A 22,426-nucleotide genomic window follows, 5' to 3' on the forward strand; every position below is an offset into this window, starting at 1 on the left:
AATCTCAATGTTCAGCTGTGTTCTAGGCCAATTAAATCAACCTGTTGGAAGAGAAGGAGGCTTTTAAAGCTATCAGGGGGGTGACAATATTCCCCCAGGTTGAGGACCACATTCCGGTCAGCACTATTTAAGGAGGGTAAACTCTAGACCCCGCTTCCTCATCTTGGAAATTCACCTCTCTTTCTTCTAGTGGTGGTACCTGGTAACTTTGTTAGGAGCCCTGGTATTTAAGTAGCACACTAATTCACAATTAAAGGGGAACGTGCTACAGTGGAGCTTTTCCACAGGATGTTGTCAAAGGCTGTCAAACATCTTCTCTAGGAGACTGGTTCTGAGAGCAGGTGGCTTGCATGAGAATCTTAGCCAGAGTGAGTTTCATGGGACACCTCTGTCCTCCCTCAACGCAGTGCCCCAATCCCAGCTCCCCTGCACCTGCTCCTGATGGCCTGCTGCCAGTCCTGTGTGAGTTCTGGTTTCTGGTCTTGGAAACTGGATCATGTTACGTGTCCAACACTGAAACCAAGGCACCGATTGGTTTTCAATAAGCCGGGGAGTTAGCACAGGTCTCTGCGGAGTAGCTGGCACTGCTCGCCCTGGGTGGGTTTCTTGTTCTGGCACACTTCACCTCTGGTGTGTATGCAATGGTGGCTAAGCTTTGCAGTGTGGGCTGGGGAAAAAACAAGGTGCAGCCTGGTAAGTGAGATGGTGCTGAACTTACACAACCCACTGTGGCAGAGGGCCATGGCCTTGGGCGAGCAGAAAGGCAGGGTTCAAACTCTCCGCTGGACCACTAAGCTGTGTGCCGAGGCCTCGCCTCTGAGCCTCCTTCCTTGCCTGTAGGCAGAGACTGCCCTGGGGCGGCTGCATGCTGAATGTTGGACTTCACCCCCGCCCCCCCAGGCCCTGCATATCCGTGTCCTTCCCAAGCAGGAATATGGTCAGGTATGGGGCACCAACACTATTAGAGCTGGAGTTGGGATTTTTGAAAAACGCTCAGCTTCACTTCAAAGGCACATGCTGATCACCAGCTGTTGTCCCTCAGGGACTGTGCTAGCCTAAATATAAAAAATATAAAGATCAGAGACTCATCTCCACTGGTCTTAAGATGGTCACCGTTGACTGTTTTGCTAATAATGCTTGGGGAGGTGACTTGGCAGGATCTCGGCCAGCTGTTACCCTATGAGAACAGCAAGATTCAGACCAGACACATCAGAGGCGAAACTCAGCCACGGAGGGAGGACACCTACCGGAAGCTGGGGGTCTCAGGACGTCCACAGTCCCCCTGGCCCAGACGGTGAGACGGTGCCACCTCGTCTGTGGGACTGAGTCGCAGCTGTCCTGGGGAAACCCATGGAGACCTAATTCCTGATTCTGTGTTACACCCTGATGTTTTTTATTGAATACGATCATGTGAGCATCTTTCCATGTGATTAAAGTTCCTCTAAGATAGCCAAGATTAAATTTCATTCTGCCAGAAAGTACGGATGCAGATGGCTTCGTGGAAGTTCACCTGATAAGGTTAACTCCGAAGCTTTCTGCTCTAGTTGGCCTCCTGGAACAGGTTGGGGACTTGGGGACACTTAAGTGGAAGATGGGGATCTGGCACATGGGCCACCCGTTCTTTCCCCTTTGCCTACTCTGAGATCCTGCTCCCTCTGTGCTGGGGACACTCCAGCCCAGGCCAGGTGCTGGGGACCCTGTGTGTGCTGAGTTGACCACCAGGTGTGTCCGGGAAGACCCAGGGGCTGTGGCCAGTCCTGGAACTCTGGGAGCCCAAGGGATCCTTGTGAGGTCCTGTGGGACAGATGCTGGCCTGGAGTCCGCCTGGGGAGGAACACCACTGCCCAGAGGTTAGCTTCCTGCCCACCTGATTGGATAGATACTCGGAATCAGACACACTCATAGACAGAAAATTAAGAATTAATGGTCATAGTAAATACACTTGTGCACAAAATATTCCATTCAGTGTCCCTCACATTGATCAACTTCCCTGACCCCGCTGCCCCAGCGTCCTCGTGCCCTGGCCACTGCGACATCTTTATTGTACTGATGATAAAAGAGAAGCACAGAGAGTGTTAGCCACTTGCCTAAGGTCACAAAGCCGGTCAGCACTGTAACTGGGATTGGGATCCAGGCAGCATGGCTCTGGAGGCTGGGCTTGTCCGCATCTGGGTGCCGAGTGAGCTCCTGTTTCAAATGCTTCGTGTCCATTGGCTCATTGACTGTGTGGGACTTCTAAAACATGAGCTTGTGAGTGAGACTGTCATGGCTTCGTGGAGTTGTAATAATATTGTTTTGTCTTTGGGCATGAGAACACCACTTTACTGTTCATATTTTAAAGCACTAGAAGTCACTCAAAGGAAAAAAAAAAGAAAAATTAAAATTATCTCACTCATTCAAAAAGCCATGATTTCACTCTGGAGGAGATCAGGCCGACACATGTTCAGTGTGGCCTGAAGGAAGAGGCCGTGGCTGGGGGAGTTGAGGCTTGACCGGAGGAGGCAGGTCCTCCCTGGAGGAGTGAGCGTGGTGAAGACCAGCCCCACCACGGAGCGCAGGCAATGGCTCCAGAGGCCATCTGGTCCTGGGAGGGTGGCTCCGGCTGGGGCATCCTAGGGGCTCCCTGTCCTCAGGAGACCTGAGCCGAGCAGGTCTGCAGCTCAGATGTCCAGAACCATCCCAGCAGGGGACTCCAGCTGCCCAGCCTGGCAGATGCAGTCAGAAGCTTCCTTCCCAGTGTGGCCTATATCAGTGCCTTTCTGAATAGCCAAGGAGTGATGGTGGAATCCTGCAGATCGTCTTTCCAGATGCCTGAGTGAGAGACAGAAGAGGAAGAGGAGGTGCAGGGTGTAATGGTCTTTTAGTCACTCAGGTGAAGGCCCTGCACGCCTTTTAATGTCTACGTTTAAAAGTTAATGAAGTATTCACAAGGCAGCCTCGGAAGGCCATGGGGCTGCAGAGACCTGATGAAGACGGGGCGGTGGGGGGACAAGCCCCCTCTGCAGCCACAGAGGACCCAGGCCAGAGACGCCTGCCATCCGACAACCCCAGCAGGACTTCACCTCCCTCTGGCTCCCCAGCCTCCATCCTCCCGCTGTCCTGGTTTTTATTGCTGATTGTTAAAGGTGAGTCCTTTTGCCCCATCAATTTCCAGATAAGGATCACTCCCTCCTTTTCCAAAGGAGGTTTTTCCTGAGTAGTGATCTTTCCACTGCATAATACAGCATGCAGTTCCCGCTTTAGAAAGAAAGGAAAGTCTTGTTGCCTCTACAAGCCATGTTAAGGCACGGATGAGCAGGCTTGAATTCTCCATGTGTGACTTTCAGTCCCCTGTGAATGTGCTCTTCAGGGGGAAAGACAAGGTCCTGGGGCTGCAGACCGAGCAGCAGATGCAGCCTTCTGGAGTCATGCCTGGGCAGAGCAGGTCTGCAGCTCCGATGTCCAGATCCATCCCAGCAGGTCCTGGCTTAATGTGGAGTGGGGGCCTCCCAGCCTCCTCTCCAGGAGGAGGCCCACAGAGGGGGAGTAGGCTTAGTATGAGCAGTGGGTTTTGAAGGGGAGGGACAGAGTATGTGGGGAGCTCTTGTAGAGTGGAGACTGTGGGGTTAAAATGGAGTGCTCATTTCAAATCTCCCAGAAACCTACAAACCCCAGTTCACGGATTCCTGGGAGGCGAGGACCACGAGATCCTACATCTTGTGGGAAGGGGCCTCCGTGTCAGCTCCAAAGTCCTCCATTGGTCAGAGGCTCTCAGCAGAGATGTTCAGTGCCCACCCTGTGCGGCTGCCTGTGGGAGGCACCTGAATAAGAGACCTAAGTGCTGTCCCCATGGAGCCTCGGCTAGTGCGAGAGAGATGAGAGGTAGGAGCTTGAGGAAGACTCGCCCACAGAGCAGCTCATGCGACCACAGACACAGAGTGCCGTTCTGTGTGTCTGGAGACACCAGGGTGCAAAGCAGGGACACTTCCACCCATTCTGGGAGGGAGCCCTGGAAGATACATGCACCGACTCAGGGAAGGAGCAGGTGTCCAGGCGAGAGGGACGGCGGGTAGCAGGACAGTCACGAGCACTGGGAAGCCTCACTTCAGGATGACAGAGCAGGCTTTGGAGGCCTTGCCGAGGATGGGCATCAGAGGAAACCGTGAGAGAGGCAGGTTAGCCTGTGGGGATGTAGGGGAGGCCTCCCAGGCAAGGACAGGACTTGGGGCTCTAAGCCCTGAGCAGGGTGTGTCTGGTGTGCTTCAGGGACAAGGACAGCTGGTGGTCAGAGTGAGGACGAGGTCAGAGAGGAAGGGACAGAGCAAGTTCAGGTGAGCATGTGGCTGGAGCAGCTGAGGTCTGGTGCAGTGTGAAGGAACACCTGACTTCAGGTCCCACATTTAAAGGGCCACTCGGGGTGCTGGGTTGAGACCAGACCTGTGGGTGGGCAGGGCTGGCAGCAGTTTCAGTGTCCCTGGCGACCATCTAGGTGAGAGGTGGTGGTGCTCAGGACAAAGGTGGGGCTGTGGAGTGGGGATAAAGGCAGAGTCAACAGGATTTGGTTGTGGGATACAAATGAAAGGAGCGATGGATGTTCAGAGGTTCCAATCCTGGAGGACCGTAGGATGGATTTGCCATCAAGAGAGATGGGGAAGAAGTCTGTCCCAACACTCGGCTTTAGGAATTGTGTTGGGTATTCACGTGGAGATGCTGGTATGGCGAGAACTGAAATAATTCACCGCGTCAGTTTTGAAGCAGGGCAAGGAACTTTATTTGCCAGTGGGGCCAAGGGGTGGTGACCAAGTGGACTCTGCACCCTTTGACCCCCAACAGGGGTTAGAGCACATCTTTTATAGCCAAAAACCACAAGGGAATGTTGTACTTTTTGAAAGTGATGTTGGTCAAGATGACCCAGGCCAGGGTACATTGCACTAGGAAAAAAGGAACTGAAAAGGGAACATCTCATAAAAGCATTTCCTAATAATACATTGTAGAAGAATAAAAGAAAGACTTCTAATCCACTAGCACTGCCAAACAGGGTGTGCTTAGCAGGGGGTGGGAGGAACATTTCTTACATGAATTGGAATCTCAGGGTAAAATGGTTTATCTGGTCAAGGCACATATAGTTTGGCCCACAGCAATATTGAATGGGAAAGCAAATATTCAAAGTTATCCAGACTAAATATATTGAGGGGTCATGGCACGTGGATGGCACGATGGTTAGCTTTATGTGTCAACGTGGCTGGGTTATAGTATAGGAATGCATGTAGGCTATGATAGGCTAAGTACCTACAGATCTATATAGATACACCTGAGTACATCTCTGTGTATCTACAGAGACCTGCAGAGATGCATGTTCTATGTATATTGTGTATGAAGAGATTTACTTTAAGGAGTTGGCTCAGGTCTGCAAACGTGGGGGCTAACAGGTTGCGATGCATGGGGTGAGCCGTCAGGATGGAGTCTCAGGCAGGGATCTATGCTGTAGGCTTGAGGTGAATTCCTCCTTCCATGAGGAAGCCTCAGATTTGCTCTTAGGGTGTCAACTGTTTGCATGAGGCTCATCTACACAGTTAAGGGTAATATCTTTACTAAAACTTAACAGATTGTAGATGTTGACCACATCCACACAAAAATACCCTCACAGACACATCTAGATAAGTATTTGACTAACTGTGGCTATATGCAGACAAATACACATGTCCACATGTATATAGCATATATGTAAGCATAAAAAGTCTATATACGCAGACATGCAGCACAATACATAGTATACACACACACACACCTCCTATTGGTCCTAGTTCTTGGAGAACCCTGACTGACACAGATGGTGTAAAGCTATAGAGGTGGTAGAACCTGTTAGGGGAATGGATATCATTAGGGAAGAAGGAAAGACCTTTCTCCTGTCCTCTTGATGTGGGTGCAAGAGGGTGAAGGGATGGGGAGGCAGCCAGCGAGGTAGCAGGGACACTTTGCTCCAGAGAGAAGGGGTGCTCAGCTGTGTAGCCAAGCCCAGTAGGGGTCTGCGTTTCAGAACTGGGTTTTGCAAAACAGAGGCACTGCGTGACTGTGACGAGGGTCTCTCAAGTGCAGTGGAGGAATCTGGGGAGTGGGTTGGGGGACTGTTTTTAGGAGATAATTCGAGGAGGGGAGTTAAGAGTTAACCCAAGTCTTGTCGTTCCAGGAGGATTGCTATAGAGGGGCAGAGAACTGGGTAGCTGTTGGGTGGCAAGGGCCAACCTTATTTTCCACCGTAAGACGACATGGCTAACTGCCATCTCTATGCGGATGGGGACAATCTTGTAGAAAGCCAGGAAGCTGATGGTGCAGGGTTTGACGGGGCCCTTGAGTTACTCCAGAGGCACCTGGGACACAGAGAGGTGGGCCCGTCACAGGATCGTGGGTTTCTCTCTAGCAGCGACTGTAGGACTTGAGCATGTGTCAGAAGTCACTGGAGGACGAGCAGGTGGGAGGCAGAAGGTGTGGACATAGCCGCTGGCCAGAGTGGGCGGACTGGATGGGAGTTCTCCAAGTGCTTCTCTTCCCCCATCAAGTGGAAAGTGAGTCATCACCTGAACGAGGGGGCTGGAGCTGGGGAGGAAAGAGAAAGATGGAGAGAAGGGAAGCAGGAAGACCAGGGCTCCACGGTCTGTCAGGCTGGCGCTGCTAATGGCTCTCTTGGGTCTCTCGGCCAAGAGCTTAAAGGGGTTCCATCAATGAATGTCTTGTTCTTTCCCGGCTGCATTCAGCTGGTAGAGAGCTGAATTTCAAGGTGATAGTTTTGCCAGGCACATGTGACAAATCAGGAGGGCCAAGATATTCCAGGGCATAGAGAAAGTAAAGCCTACCCAGGCCTGGAGAGGAGTGGGCTGGGGAGGGAGGATGCGCAGGGCAGGGGGCAGGAGGAGAGGTCCTGGGTCAGGTGGCTGAGGACCACACAGCAGGGGTGCAGGAGAGCAAAGCTTCCCAGGGAAATGCCAGGGGAAGGCCCTGCGGGTTTCAGCCGATGAGTCATGTGATCTGGGCTGTGCCCCCTGGCTGGCACGCAGGCAGGGTAAGGCCACGCTCCATAGGTGCCACCGTTCCCTTGCTTCAGCCCTTCAACAGCTCTGGAGAGAGGGTGGGACCTTTCCCGTCTTGTAGCTGAGGAAACCAAGGCGTGGGGCTTAGATGTGCCTGGTGAATGGCAGAGGAGGATCTGGAGGCTCAGCAGCAGGTGTGGTGCTCTGTTTGGGGCAAGACCTGGAGAGCTCAGGTGGAGCAGGAAGCAGGAGAGTGGGCCCAGGATATGGTCACCAGGCCAAGCTGGCAGGATGTGGTGTGCTAGGGGCAAGGGGTAAAGAGGGCAATGCAGGAAGACCCCTAAACCTGGGGCAGTGCAGCAGGTGATGTGTCACCGGCCAAGCTGGGAAGATGGATGGACAAAGCAGGATTGGAGGACATAACAGGCTCAAATGTAAGTTGTAGATGACTTCCAGAAACTTCCATGGCTCTGTAGGGTCACCAGCTGGGTGCACTCAGTGAAGCTGTGGAAAGGCTGTGGCTGGGGAAGTGAATTGGCCCCAGGTGGGGGGGGGTGCTGAGGGCCATGACAGGGAGAGGGAAGTGAGGAGGGAAGAGGGCGGAGGCCAGAGTCGGAGGCTTTCCAACCTCAGCAGGTGATTAGAGGACAAGCCTTCAGTGAAGGACCAAGAGGAGCAGGAGGAAACCAAGAGCAGATTCTGCAGGCTCCTGGCCAGGACCAGCTTCATGGGAGTCAGGCGTGAAGCCCCTGTGGGCCATAGCCTGTCCACAGCCTGCATGTCAACCCAACCCAGGGCACCACTTCCCGGCTGTTGTCTGAATATACAAATGACAGGGAGTGGCCTTTGATCTGAGTCAACCCTGCAGTGCGTAGGGTTGTCCAAGACAGATAGAAAACCCAGACTCGCCCACACACAGGCAGTGGTGGGGACCCATGGCCTCGCTCACCCTTGGCCTCGCTCACCCCCGACCTCGCTCACCTCCGGCCTCACTCTCCTGACTCGGTCTTTGGTGCACAGATGTGTCCTGGGGACACATGGGCTGGAGGGGGACATGGATCAGGATCACAACGCTGTTGGGGACTATGAGACCCATCTGGCCAAGTGGCTTGGGGATTCAGAGCTGCCCTGGGCAGGGGGTCTGCCCGTGGGGACACGGGCATCATGGCTGGTTCTTTCAGCCTTCTTCCAGCATTTCTTTTTGTTTCCCAAAGCAGAGCCTGAAATCTGGTCTAATTTTGATCCTCAGCCAACTTTAAATTTTTAAAAATATTCTAGATCCCTCTGTCTTCATGTTTTGGCTTCCCATCTGATTTTGAATTTGAAGTAAGCATTTGTAAACATTTATTTAACATCTTTCTGCATTAAAATATTAAACACCTACATACTCAGTATTACCTACCTTTGTTGAAGGCTTTCAATGACAAAATTGAAATATTCTATCATGTTGCTTTTTCTGGATGGATGATAATAATTTACTTTATAAAACACCCTACAAGATCTTTGGCTTTTTTCCTGTATGGCTGCATAAAATTTAACTCTTTTATTTGGAGATAATTATGAATAAATCTGAAAAGGCTGAGTAGCATCCTGGCCATGAATAACCCAGCCCACGATGATCACAGAACACAGAAAGGAGAAACGCAGTTCAGAGGAAATATAATGGAATGGAATGAAAGCCTATTTCTTATTGCCTTAGGCCACCTATATTGTGTATTTGACACATTGATGCTTTTCTCTGGGGGTAATCTAGTCTATGTCCTTGTGGGATGTGAAAACACAGTTTTAACGATATGCTCTAAATTTATTCCTGGGCACTGATGTGAAAATCTTCTATAGAATGAGGTGCTGGATCGTTTATTCTTGTATTAGGTCTTCCATTATTTTCATCTCTGTGCGTCTTGCTGCTTGTGTTTCTGCCACCATGATGAAGCATCTCTTCAACTCCTTCCATGCCAGCTGGCTCCGGCCAAGGGAGAGGCATCGCCTGCTTTTGGACAGACGTCCCACATGGTGTGAGGGGCTGAAGACCAGCAGTGTGCTTGCGATGATAGTCCCATATATGTGGGAAAGCAGCAGTTGAAATGCTAATCTGGAATGAGCCTTTCTAAATTTTACTTTTAATTAACACAATTGTACACATATATGGGATATAGTGCAGTATTTCAATATAGGTGTGCAGTGTATGATCATCACTCAGCTGAATCACATTTCCGTCACCTCCCATGCTCATTTCTTTGTGTTGGGAGAATTCGTAATCCTCTCTTCTAGCTACTGTAAAGTGTTTGATAAATCGCTCTAAGCTATTTTCATCTGCCTCGGTACATTAGAACTTGTTCTTCTTTCCCTGTTATATTTTTGTACCCATCGTCCAATTTCTCTCCTACCCTTCCCAGCCCTAGCAACCAACCAGCATCCCACTCTGTGACTCTAAGACATCAACGTTTCCGGCTTCCATATGAGTGAGGGCACGTGCGCCTTGTCTTCCTGAGCCTGGTTTATTTCACTTAACATAATGTCCTGTAGGCTCATCTGTGTTGCTGCAAAGAGCATGATTTCATCCTTTTTATGGTAGCATGGAATTTTTTGGATAGATCACTGGCTAGTTTCATTGCACATGTTCAGATCTGGCTTGTACTTATTCATAGCTACTTTGTGGTACAGTTGGGTTTGTCATTTAAGATACATTATTTTATTTAATCCCATCCCATCACAGAGGCATATATTATTTTATCTGATATTCAGAAGAGAGTGTGGATGTGTCTCTGTCAACATAAGAATATGCAATAGTTTTAGGCAAAGTCAATGCTGTTCTAATCCTTGTGATGGGCACTGTGCTTGTTTTTATTTAAACAATACTTAGACTATTTTTTATTATAAAAGAGACATATGCTCAGTGCAGAGAAATTCTAATAGCATCATTGTGTTGCTATCACCCAGGGAACCAATATTAACTTTTTTTAATTGACTTTCAGTATTTGTGTGTGTGTGTGTGTGTGTGTGTGTGTGTGTGTGTGTTTGACTTCAACATAATTTGGTCAGATTGTAAATAAATTTTATATTCTGCTTTTTATCACTTGATATTGTATTATGACATGTTCCCAAGTTGTTAAATTTTCTCCAAACACAGTTTTTACAAGTAATCACATGGCCAGGCCATGATTTATTTAATTGTTCCCTTGAGATGGCTGTTTATGTGGTTGGCAATTTCTTAATCTGATTTTTAAAAGGTGCCCTAAACAACTCGATTCATAAATCTTGGCTGAGATCTCTGGCTTTGCTTTAGGCCAGGCCTTTACAACTGCGACTGCCGACTCCTGAGCCTGGTGCTTCTGACACTCCCTCCTCACGAAGCAGTTTGCCCTGCAACATGCTTCTCCAGAACAGGATGGAGAGGCTGTGACCACTCAGGGCTCGCCTGTCTTCCCCCGGCTGGTGACTTGCGTGGATTCTCACACGGGCGAGTGAACACATTCTGATTCTTCTCAGAGTTCCCCTCTTCTAAGCAGCAGTGTCTTCTAAATTGAAGCTACATGCTGAGCATCCATGAGTCTTAGTTTGTTCAAAGTATTTTAGTTTTAATAGACATCTTACAGGTATTTTAATCAGATGTTGGGAGCCGCTCAAAAATTCTAGCCAGACATTAAATTAAAAGGCTTCTGCCCAACAAACAATTAAAGGTGTGAAGAGGGAGCCTGAGGAATGGGAGAAGCTCTTTGTCAGCTACTCCTCTGTTGGGGACTGTCCATAATATATAAAGAACTCAAAGGGCTTAACACCAAAAAAAGAAAGGAATAAAAAAATCAATAAATGGGCAAAAGACCCAGATATTTCTCAAAAGAAGAAATATAAATGGCCAACAAATAAATGAAAAAAATTTCAACATTCCTAGCAATCAGGGGAAATACAAATCAAAACAACGTTGAGATTTCATCTCACTCCACTTAGAATGGCAACCATCAAGAATACAAATAATAATAAATCCTGGGGAGGATGTGGGTGAAAAGATACACATTGTTGATCAGCTGCAAATTAGTACTATCACTTTCAAAGGCAGGATGGAGATTCCTCAGAAGACCAGGAACACAGCCATCTTATTATTCAGCTGTTCCGGTCCTTGGTGTGTATCCAGAAGAACTAAAACCAGCACACTGTAGCGGTACAAGCACGTCAATGTTTATAGCAGCACATTTCACAATAGTCAAGTTGTGGACCAGTCCAGATGCCCATCAACAGATGAATGGATAAAGAAATGTGGGCTGTGTTCACAATGGAGTTTTGCTCAGCCATAAAAAATTAAATTATGGTATGTGCTGGTAAGTGGATACAATGGAGAACATCATGCTCAGTGAAATAAGACAGACCCAGAAAATCAAGGCTTGAATGTTTTCTGTCATATGCAGAAGAAACTAGAACAAATAAGGGAAAAAGGGGAGACATCTCGAAAATAGAGGGGCAACCAGTGGAGTGAGGAGGAGACTTGAGAGGGAGAGAAGAGGGATGGGCAAAGGCAGGAACTGCAGAGTGAAACTGACCCAATTATGCTGTGTGTGAATATGAACATACTACAGAGAATCTCACCTTGATGTGTGTTGATAAAGCACCAATTAGAAAAAAACCAATGGACAGAAAGAAGACTGTAAGAGAGGAGGAGGGGGTGGGGGAGGGAGTAGGGGATGGGGAGAGGAAGTCCTGGGATGAAATGGAGCAAATTGTAGTCCATGTGCATATAGACAGGTCAAAACGAACCCACCTCGAGGTAGAACTCCAATGTCCTAGTAAAAACACTAAGGAATTCTATTGAAAAAAAAAGTTAAGGAATTCTAATCAGAGATCATTTTGATCTTGAAAATCCCAGTCATACCAGGGCATTTTAATCTTGAAGATGCTGACTTTCACAGATGCTTTTTGAAGTTTCACGGACCTAAGTGTTGTCGATGTATGTGACCTTAAGCAGTGAAAGGTGGCCAAAGGTGAGCTCCACGCTGGTGTGCTGATGAAGATTCCAGATGCGGAGACTACACAGCCCTCCCCAGGACTGGTGACAAATGATCATGACTTCTGAGTCTCGTTTTCCACAACACAGGTTTGTCCTCTGCAGACTTGAAACCATCTCTGCTCCAGAGGCTCCTGGTCTCTCCCTGTAGTCTGACAGTTAGACACAACATTTCCCTTTGTTTTTGAAGAGAAATTCAGAGGAGATCCAAAAAGGATAAAGGCTTAGGAGGCCATTTAGCTTCCCCTTCAGTCTTTTGTGTCTTCTCTTTTATCCCTCTAAATTGTGAAGTGATTAGATTCTTGCATTGTTTTTCTTTTTGAATTTCTGCACACATTAACTTTTATCTCTATGTCGTTTCACGAGCTGAACAATGTTCCTGTTGATTGCTCAGGAGCACAGAGCCATCCATTGGAAGTCTGTTTTATGTTTATTTCTTAGTTATCTTTTTTTTTCCTGGCAGAACCTCATGCCTCATCTTTGGGGTCTGCTTCTTTCCTGGGTGGCGGGTTCACTGTGTCCTCCTCCTTTTTTCCTCACCTGCTTGTGTTCGGATTCCACTCTCCTCCCACTCTGCCCCGTGGCAGAGGAAGATTTCAGAGCTGTTCACATCTGGCCTGTTTATGGACTATAGCTTCCTATCCTGCGTTTCCTTTTCTAGGTTTTAATTCTGATTCAGAGTTGCAGAACAAATGGTGGCCTTACTCTTTATTCCCATAGCAATACTTTCAACACCCTCCCTTTTTGCTAACTTTCTTGATTCTACTTCTTTAATTGAATTTTTAAATTCTTCAAAACCAATATTCCAAAGGTGGTCAATATAGATGTTAATTGATTAAGAGTGAAAATTTAACTAGTGCTTGTGCTTCAGTGGTTACCTTCTGTTTCTACAATTTTGTTTATTTGTTTATTTTTTCTCTGAAAGGACCATGGATAAAAAAACTAAAGCATTATCTTTTGTTATCTTGATGTGTGTTAGTAGGAAAGAATTCCATTGGGAGTTGCCAAAGGGACTTGTCTCTTCTTTATTTTTTGATAGGACCCCTCTGAGGTGAATCATTTGTTTCCAATTCAGGCAAAACTTCTCATCCTGGAGGAATTATTTCCTGAGTAAGGTTAGAGACAAGGAGCTCTTACAAATTGCCAAATCATTCTGCATCCACAGAAGGCTATTTTTGAATGAGATTCTTTCCCCAAGTGTTGTGAACTTTGTCGCTCTCTTCTCTTTCTGAATTCTAACACGCAGGTGTCAAGCATAGATATGTTAGCAGCTTTTGTGTTATCTTTAAAAAATGGGGAATGAAAGGAAAAGACTCAGATCCTTGCAAATTTTCACACAGAAATCTGTTTTGGGCAAATGAAAGTTTGCAGAACAACTTACCAGGGCTGTGTTGAGACACGCTGAGATTCTTAGCCACATAGTAACACACGTGTCTGTGTTGTGGTTGGGAATAAGGCATTACTGGCAACATAGTTTAGTTTGGAATGCTGTGAAATTTAATACTTTCCCCCCCCCCTTATTGTGAAGCTAGTGATATAAACCAGGTTTTAGTAATTTTAGTAATCCAAGACTGGGTCCTTTGAATCTCCTGAAAGATATAAAAGGTGCAATATCCTGTTTTGTGTCTTTATGTGCAGAAATTCCTCTGTGCAGGTAGTTTTCTTTCTAGGGTTCTTCTGTTGCCTGGGCTGTGGAGATGAGGTCAAATAGGAAGCGGAGTTCAGAGGGGGCTAAAAACCAGCCCCTGGCAGCTGCAGCCTGCTCCTAAGGGCAGGAGTGGAGGTGGGACGTTCTTTGATTATCCCAGCATCAAGCTGGAGAGGAGGTCTTCCTGTCCCATAATGGAGGGGTGACTATGCTTGGTGGACTCCTGTGGCTTGTCCAGGACTCCTAAAACAATGGTGGATGAGCTGGTGGAGAAAGCTGGTAGGAACCCACAGGGACCAACCCAACGCAGCACCCTGTAAAGACACCAGGCATCCACTGTGCATCTCTCCTGAGGAGCCCTGGGGCTGAGGAATTTTGCCAGATTTCAGAGTTTGGAAGACGGCTTGGTTGAGCTCCACATGAAGCTGAGTTAAAACGGGCTTCATACGTGAGAACTCTCTGGAGCCAGGCTGAGACGCAGTCTGCACATTCATGCCTGGTTTTACGGCAGTGATTACAGGCTGCTCAGCACCAGGGTGGCAATTACTAGCACAGCCCTTGCATTTGATGACACATTGTCAGAGACCAGACGCAGAGGGTCACAGCCCATTGGCTAACTGAGCAAAGGCATTCGAAGTCCATGTAAAAATATCACAAAGTAGGACAGGCAGAGTTCAGAGAAAATAATATCCAGCTACTGTTGAAGTCAAATGCATAAGTAGGAAAGAAAATGATCAAAATATCTTTTTGCAAAAGCATTAATAGACTTTTCTCTATTGTTCAAAACTTTTAAAGTGGTATAGAGATTGAAGTCTTCTATTTTACTACTTTTATAAAGGAACCCCTAGTCTCCATTTTCCTTTATTGAATTATACAGTATCTTTTTAAATTTTCTGACATTAATCTTAGCAATTAACATCATCTCCTATGTCAAAGACCTTTTGCCCTTTAGTATCTGACCCAACTTACATCCTTCTTCTTATTCAGCTCCGTAGGAAAAAAAAGAATAAAGGTAATTTTTTAAAAAGTATCCATTGTACTACTCCCTGCAGAGGACCACTGATTCCTTAGTGGAAGGTTTCTTTCTCTTCAAGATTTGGCTACAACCTCCTTGGAGTGGAAAACCCATTTATTGAATTAACATCTTTATACAATAAAAGAGCAACCCTTCTTAAGAGAGCAATTGCCTTTTTGTATGAACCTTGTGTCTTATGCCATTGCAATACTCTCTTATTAGTTCAAGGAGTTATTGGTAGTTTCTTCAAGTTTTCCCACATAGACAACCATGAACACAGTTTTATTTTTTTCTTTCCAATCAGTAAAAGTTTAACTTCTTTTTCTTATCTTATTGCACTAGTTTGCATTTTTAGTATGATGTTTCATAAGAACTGAAAGAGATGGTACTTGACTTCCTTCCAGACTTTAAGGAGAAAGCATGTGGTATTTCACTATTCAGTGTGATGTTACTTACATTTAAGAGAAAAAATCTGAACTATTTTTTATCACACTGAGATGTTTTATCATGATAATACTGGATCTTGTCAAATGCTTTTTCTGTAGCAACTGATATACTCACATGATATTGCTTCTTTAGCCTATTCATCTAGTGGATAATAATTTCTTTTTGAATGTTGAAATAGCCCTGAATACCTGGAATATTTCCCTCTTGATTGTGATATGGAGTTATTTTACTTCAATTTTATTTGCTAATGCTTTGTTTAGAATATTAAAGTCTGTATGCATGGCAGATATTTGTCTATGGATTTCCTATCTTGTATTTGTTTGGTGTAGATATTAGAGTATTGCTGACCTCATAAAATGTTAGGAATGATTCCCTCTACTTCTATTTTCTAGAAGGAATTGTAGAGAATGGTTATTATCTCTTCTTAATTTACCACTGAACCCATCTGAATCAGATATATATTTTTTTCTTTTGGAAGGTTATTAATTATTGATTTAATTTCAATACTTTTGGTTTATTCAAATTATTTTTCCTTGTATACGTTTTGACTTTTTTTTTGAGGAATTGGTCCATTTCATCCAAGTTATCAAGTTTGTAGGCATAGCACTGTAGATAGTATCCTTCATCAACCTTTTCATGTCCATGGGATGAGTACTGAAGACCCTTATTTTATTTCTGATATTGGTAATTTGCTATTCCCCGACCCACTGCTGTTCCTTAGTGTGGTAAGAGGATTTCTAAGTTGACTTTTCCTTTCAAACAATCAGATTTTGGTTTCATTTTCTCTAAGCCATTGATGATGAAGAAGGAAGTGAAAGGCCAGAAGAGTGGGTTGAGGGACCTGCCAGTTGCCTCACATTGTTCACTGTGGACCGTGCAGCGCTCCAGGTCTTACACTGAGCATGATGATCCAAGCACACAGTGTACTGTTACGACCACATTAAACACAGTGACAACTTTGGTCACTTTCAACATCATTCCAAAGTTGAAATGACTGTACATGACTGTCACTTGAAGGCAATAATACTGGAAAACCTGGGACCTATGTAATCATCTTAACTGATTTTTGTTCAAGGGGGAAAAACGTACACTAAGGATTTTCAAACTTCAGTTTATTAAGGAATAATGTAAAAACTCTTTGAAGCTCAGATTCCTGGGTCCTACCCACATTCAAGTTGTGCATGTGAAGAGGACTAGAAACCTATTTACTGTACGAGCATCCCAGGTGAATAGAGTACATGGTCCTGGTAACTTCTCCCTGGCTACATTCACACTGACCATGGGGCTGAGAAGGCCCTGAGAGCATCCATCCTCACTCTGCATTTTATGAATGCAACCCAGGACCTCAAAGTGGGCCAACGTCCGTACTAGAAACAGCCCATAATGCAGCCTCTAATACAATGCTATGATGTTACAATAGACTGATGATAATTGTCTAGCTTGATCATGCAGTTTACTTAGCTAAACTTTGTTCCAACAATTATAAAAATTAAAGTTAAAGCAGAGAATATTTATGATTACCTTAGGTACTTCAAAGCTCATGAAACAGATATGATATTTCATCAATAGGATCCATAGGATTACAGAACGGGGTTACTCCCATAGGCTTCGACAGTTTCAAAAGCAGAGGCTTGAGGAATCTATGAAGAGTTATGTGGTTGTTCCTCTATGTTCCAGGCATACATGCTTAAATCAGTGCCCTCATTAATTAATTAACTAATTAATTTTATATCATTTTATTTTATTCTTATGTTATTTATTGGTATGAAGGTTATGGTTTTACCATTTGAAAATTTTTTTGTATTAGTTTGGAAATCCCAGTGGAACACCAGTATCTGTGTGACAAACCGTGTTGCTGGGCCAGTGGCCCTCATGGGTAAGTGCATAGACCTGAGTGTGTTTCTCCTTGACTCTCAGTCTAAGTTCCAAGTGGCCACGGAGCTTAAATAGTGCAGGGACTCTGTTTGGTCTTCTTTCTTTTCCCTGACTTGGTGTCTTTTTCTTCTCATGGGTGTTAACTTATGCCCATGGGAGGCAGTGATGATTGGAACCCTGGCTCTGTGACCTACGGTTTGCTGATGTCTGTAGGGGGTGAGAGTGATCTAGTCTCTGTTGATGAGACACAACAGAGAATTTGTTCTTTCAATCCTTCTTGCTTGTTGGTCCAAGCTCTGGACAATTAGGACTTTCTGGGAAGGAAAAGAGCTCTTTGAGAACTGGAGTGTCTGTGTTCACTGTTCACCTGGGGCCGAGGCGTGGCACTGAGGCTGTAGGTTCTCTGTGAGGCCTGCTGTCTCTGTGCGCATCACAGAGTATGGGTCCCATCTCCAGGGGATTCTTTTAAACCAGGGCCTTGCACATGCTAAACAAGCCCTCTACCACTGAGCCACACCCCAGCCCTTCCAGAGGATATGGATAAGTTAGATTGTTGCATCTCGGGATTCCAACATGGCGGCGGGCGCGGAAAGATCAAGTCTCTGACCTCTTCAGCTGTGCGGGCACAGGGAGTCGTAAACTGTCTAAATTCTGTTTGCTCAGGATCACTAGGCAATGCTGAGCTGACGTGGATCTGGGGCGAACAATCTGGGCCTCTCAGAACACACACTGAGCCCGGATCGGCTGAATTCAAGCTCCCGTTCGCCTGCTTCCCGCAGACAGACAGCTGTGACTCAGCACTAATCCATCCCGCTGAAACAACTGGTCAGCCCTTCTCATCCTACGGAGGTAAATGCCAACCAAGCCTTCATAGGTAGTGGCCACAGGTTTGAAACGGGGCTTGGGAGAGACAGTAAGGACCCACCCGTTGCATTGGTCGCCTGGCAAAGGGAAACGAACTGTTGCCATTTGCAAGAGATACCACCATGGCAGAGAACTGACGTCACCAGACTGCGGCGGAGGAGATAACTTCATTGAAACCTGCGGCTACAGGTGTGTAATTCCCTAGCCTTCCCTCTCCACACATCGGGGAAACCTTAAGGGCCCCTCCCAGCTCTACCGTGAGCGCGATAGCCAGACTGAGGGAATCAGACGTGATGCGGGACCCGTGGCGCGGGACCCGTGGCGCGGAACTCCCGGCTACCGCTCCCACCAGTGTTGACAACTGAGGTCTCTTGCACCAGCTACTGGGGGAGTGGCTACCGGAGGGCAAGTAAAATTCGCTGAGGATTCTCAGCCCCAAGCTCTACAAACTTAGGGTCTGAGGGAGGCAAACAGGGAGAGTGTGCCCAGTCGTTCATGAAAACAGGGCTCCCGGGAGCAGCAGACCTGGCATGTAGCCAGTATTGTGGTGAGCGGCACCCGTGAGAGGGGCCTGGCTAGAGGAAAAGTGGGAAGTGACTAGACACAAGAGGAGGCCCTAGGCACTCAGGATTGGAGACTCGCCCAGTCTGGGAGGAGGAACTGCTGCACAGTGATTGGTTCCCGCGTATTGACAGGAGAAACTTGGCCTGGTGGGCACAGGTCCACCTACTGGAAGAGAAGTTAATCAAACTCTAAGACTGCATTTATTAGTTTTTTTTTCTCTTTTTTTTGATTTGGATTTTTCTTTCATTTTCATTTTTCTTTCTTGTTTTTTAAATTTTTTTAAGAATTTTTTTAAAATTTTTTTTCTTTTAACTTTAATTTAAATTTATTATTATTATTATTATTTTTTAAATTTTTTTATTTTCTATTTTTTTCTTCTTTTGTCTTTTCATTTCTTTTCAATTTTTTTATTCCCCCTTCCTTGAATTCTACCTGCTTACTCTCATTCTCTTTAGTGACTTCTTCCCTTCCCTTCTAATACCTTCCCTCCCAAGCATCAAATAACTATATAGGAGTAAACAGTAACTCAGCAGTCAAACAGAACAAGAAGTAATATGAGCAGCTTCAAAAAGCAAGGAAGAAAAGGAGTACAAACAATGCAGGAGGACCTAGAGTCATCAGAAAAATGGTCATATAAAGAACTCAAGGAACACCTTAGACAGATGGAATGGAACCTTAAAGAGGATACGAGACAGCAAATTCAAGCAGCGAAAGAACACATTGAGAATGAATTACATAAACAGATAAAAGAAGAAGTTAAGCATCTTTATCAGGAGATAGAGATTATAAAAAAAATCAAACAATAATTCTAGAAATGAAGGAAACGATAAACCAAATTAAAAACTCAATTGAGAGTATCACTAACAGAGTGGAGCAAGTAGAAGCCAGAATGTCAGATAATGAAGACAAAATATATCATCTTGAAAAGAGTCTAGCCAACTCAGAAAGGCTGGTAAAAAATCACGAGAAAAACATCCAAGAGTTATGGGATAACATAAAAAAACCAAACTTACGAGTCAAAGGGATAGAAGAAGGTACAGAGATTCAAACCAAGGGAATGAGTAACCTGCTGAATGAAATAATTACAGAAAACTTTCCAGAAATAGAAAAGGAAACAGATATACAAATTGAAGATGCATACAGGACACCGAGCACACAAAATCACAGTAGACCAATGCCAAGACACATTGTTATGAAGATATCCAATATACAGAACAAAGAGAAAATATTAAAAGCTACAAGAGAAAGGAGACAGATTACATTTAGGGGTAAACCAATACGGTTAACAACGGATTTTTCATCATAGACGCTGAAAGCAAGAAGGTCATGAAACAATGTATTTCAAACACTGAAAGACAATGGATGCCAACCAAGAATTCTGTATCCAACAAAATTAAGCTTCAGGTATGACAACGAAATAAAAATCTTTCATGATAAACAAAAGTTAAAAGAATTTGCAGCCAGAAAACCAGCATTGCAAAGCATTTTGAGCAAAGCACTACACGAGGAAGAAATGAAAAACAATAACCAAAACCATCAGTGGGCAGTGCCTCGGTAAAGACAGAGAGCGAGGGGAAAGATAATCAAGGAGAAACAAACTAAATTTTTAAAAAAAGGATAAATAATCAAACATGGCTGGAAGTACAAACCATATATCAATAGTAACTCTAAATGTTAATGGCTTAAACTCTCCAATAAAGCGACATAGGCTGGTATCATGGATTAAAAAAACAAATCCAACAATAGGCTGCCTCCAGGAGACACATCTGATTGGAAAAGACATACACAGGCTGAAGGTGAAAGGATGGGAAAATATGTACTACGCACACGGTCCTCGTAAGCAAGCAGGGGTGGCTATCCTCATATCGAATAAAATCGACTTCAAGACTAAGTTAATCAAAAGGGATAAGGAAGGACATTATATACTGTTAAAAGGAACCATTCACCAACAAGATATAACAATTATCAATATTTATGCACCAAATAATGGTGCTGCGACATTCATAAAAAAATTCTCCTCAAGTTCAAGAATCAAATAGACCACAACACAATAATTATGGGTGACTTCAACACACCTCTCTCACCACTGGACAGATCCTCCAAACAAAAGTTGAATAAAGAAACTATAGAACTCAATACCACAATCAATAACCTAGACTTAACTGACATATATAGAATATATCAACCATCATCAAATGGATATACTTTTTTCTCAGCAGCACATGGATCCTTCTCAAAAATAGACCATATATTATGCCATAGGGCAACCCTCAGTAAATATAAAGGGGTGGAGATAATACCATGCATTTTATCTGATCATAATGGAATGAAACTGGAAATCAATGATAAAAGAAGGAAGGAAAAATCCTACATCACATGGAAAATGAACAGTATGTTACTGAATGATCAATGGGTAACAGAAGACATAAAGGAAGAAATCAAAAAATTCTTAGAGATAAATGAAAATACAGACACAACATATCGGAATCTATGGACACAATGAAAGCAGTTTTAAGTGGGAAATTCATCGCCTGGAGGTCATTCCTCAAAAAAAGAAAAAACCAACAAATAAATGAGCTCACATTTCATCTCAAAGCCCTAGAAAAGGAAGAGCAAAACAACAGCAAATGTAGCAGAAGGCAAGAAATAATTAAAATCAGAGCAGAAATCAATGAAATGGAAACAAAAGAAACTACTGAAAAAATTAACAAAACTAAAAGTTGGTTCTTCGAAAAAATAAATAAGATTGACAGACCTTTAGCCATGTTAACAAAGAGAAGAAGAGAGAGAACTCAAATTACTAACATACGGGATGAAAAAAGCAATATCACAACAGATGCTACAGAAATACAGAAGACAATTAGAAATTATTTTTAAAACCTATATTCCAATAAAATAGAAGATAGTGAAGACATCGATAAATTTCTTAAGTCATATGATTTTCCCAGACTGAGTCAGGAGGATACACACAATTTGAACAGACCAATATCAATGGATGAAATCGAAGAAGCCATCAAAAGACTACCAACTAAGAAAAGCCCAGGACCGGATGAGTATACAGCGGAGTTTTACAAAACCTTTAAAGAAGAATTAATACCAATACTTTTCAAGTTATTTCAGGAAATAGAAAAAGAGGGAGCTTTTCCAAATTCATTCTATGAGGCCAACATCACCCTGATTCCGAAACCAGACAAAGACACCTCAAAGAAAGAAAACTACAGACCAATATCTCTAATGAACCTAGATGCAAAAATCCTCAATAAAATTCTGGCGAATCGAATACAAAAACACATCAAAAAAATTGTGCACCATGATCAAGTAGGATTCATCCCTGGGATGCAAGGATGGTTCAATATACGGAAATTAATAAATGTTATCCACCACATCAGTAGACTTAAAGATAAGAACCATATGATCATCTCGATAGACGCAGAGAAAGCATTCGACAAAGTACAGCATCCCTTTATGTTCAAAACTCTTGAAAAACTAGGGATAACAGGAACTTACCTTGACATTGTAAAAGCTATCTATGCTAAGCCTCAGGCTAGCATCATTCTGAATGGAGAAAAGTTGAAGGCATTCCCTCTAACATCTGGAACAAGACAGGGATGCCCTCTCTCACCACTTCTATTTAATTTAGTCCTTGAAATACTAGCCAGAGCAATTAGACAGACAAAAGAATTTAAAGGCATAAAAATAGGAAAAGAAGAACTTAAATTATCACTATTTGCGGATGACATGATTCTATACCTAGAAGACCCAAAAGGATCTACAAAGAAACTACTAGAACTAATAAATGAATTCAGCAAAGTGGCAGGATATAAAATCAACACGCATAAATCAAAGGCATTTCTGTATATCAGTGACAAAACTTCTGAAACGGAAATGAGGAAAAACACTCCATTCACAATATCCTCATAAAAAATAAAATACTTGGGAATCAACCTAACAAAAGAGGTGAAAGATTTATACAATGAAAACTACATAACCCTAAAGAGAGCAGTGGAAGAAGA

This window comes from Spermophilus citellus (assembly GCF_964194105.1).
Source record: "Spermophilus citellus genome assembly, chromosome: 1".
Lineage (NCBI taxonomy): Eukaryota > Metazoa > Chordata > Mammalia > Rodentia > Sciuridae > Spermophilus > Spermophilus citellus.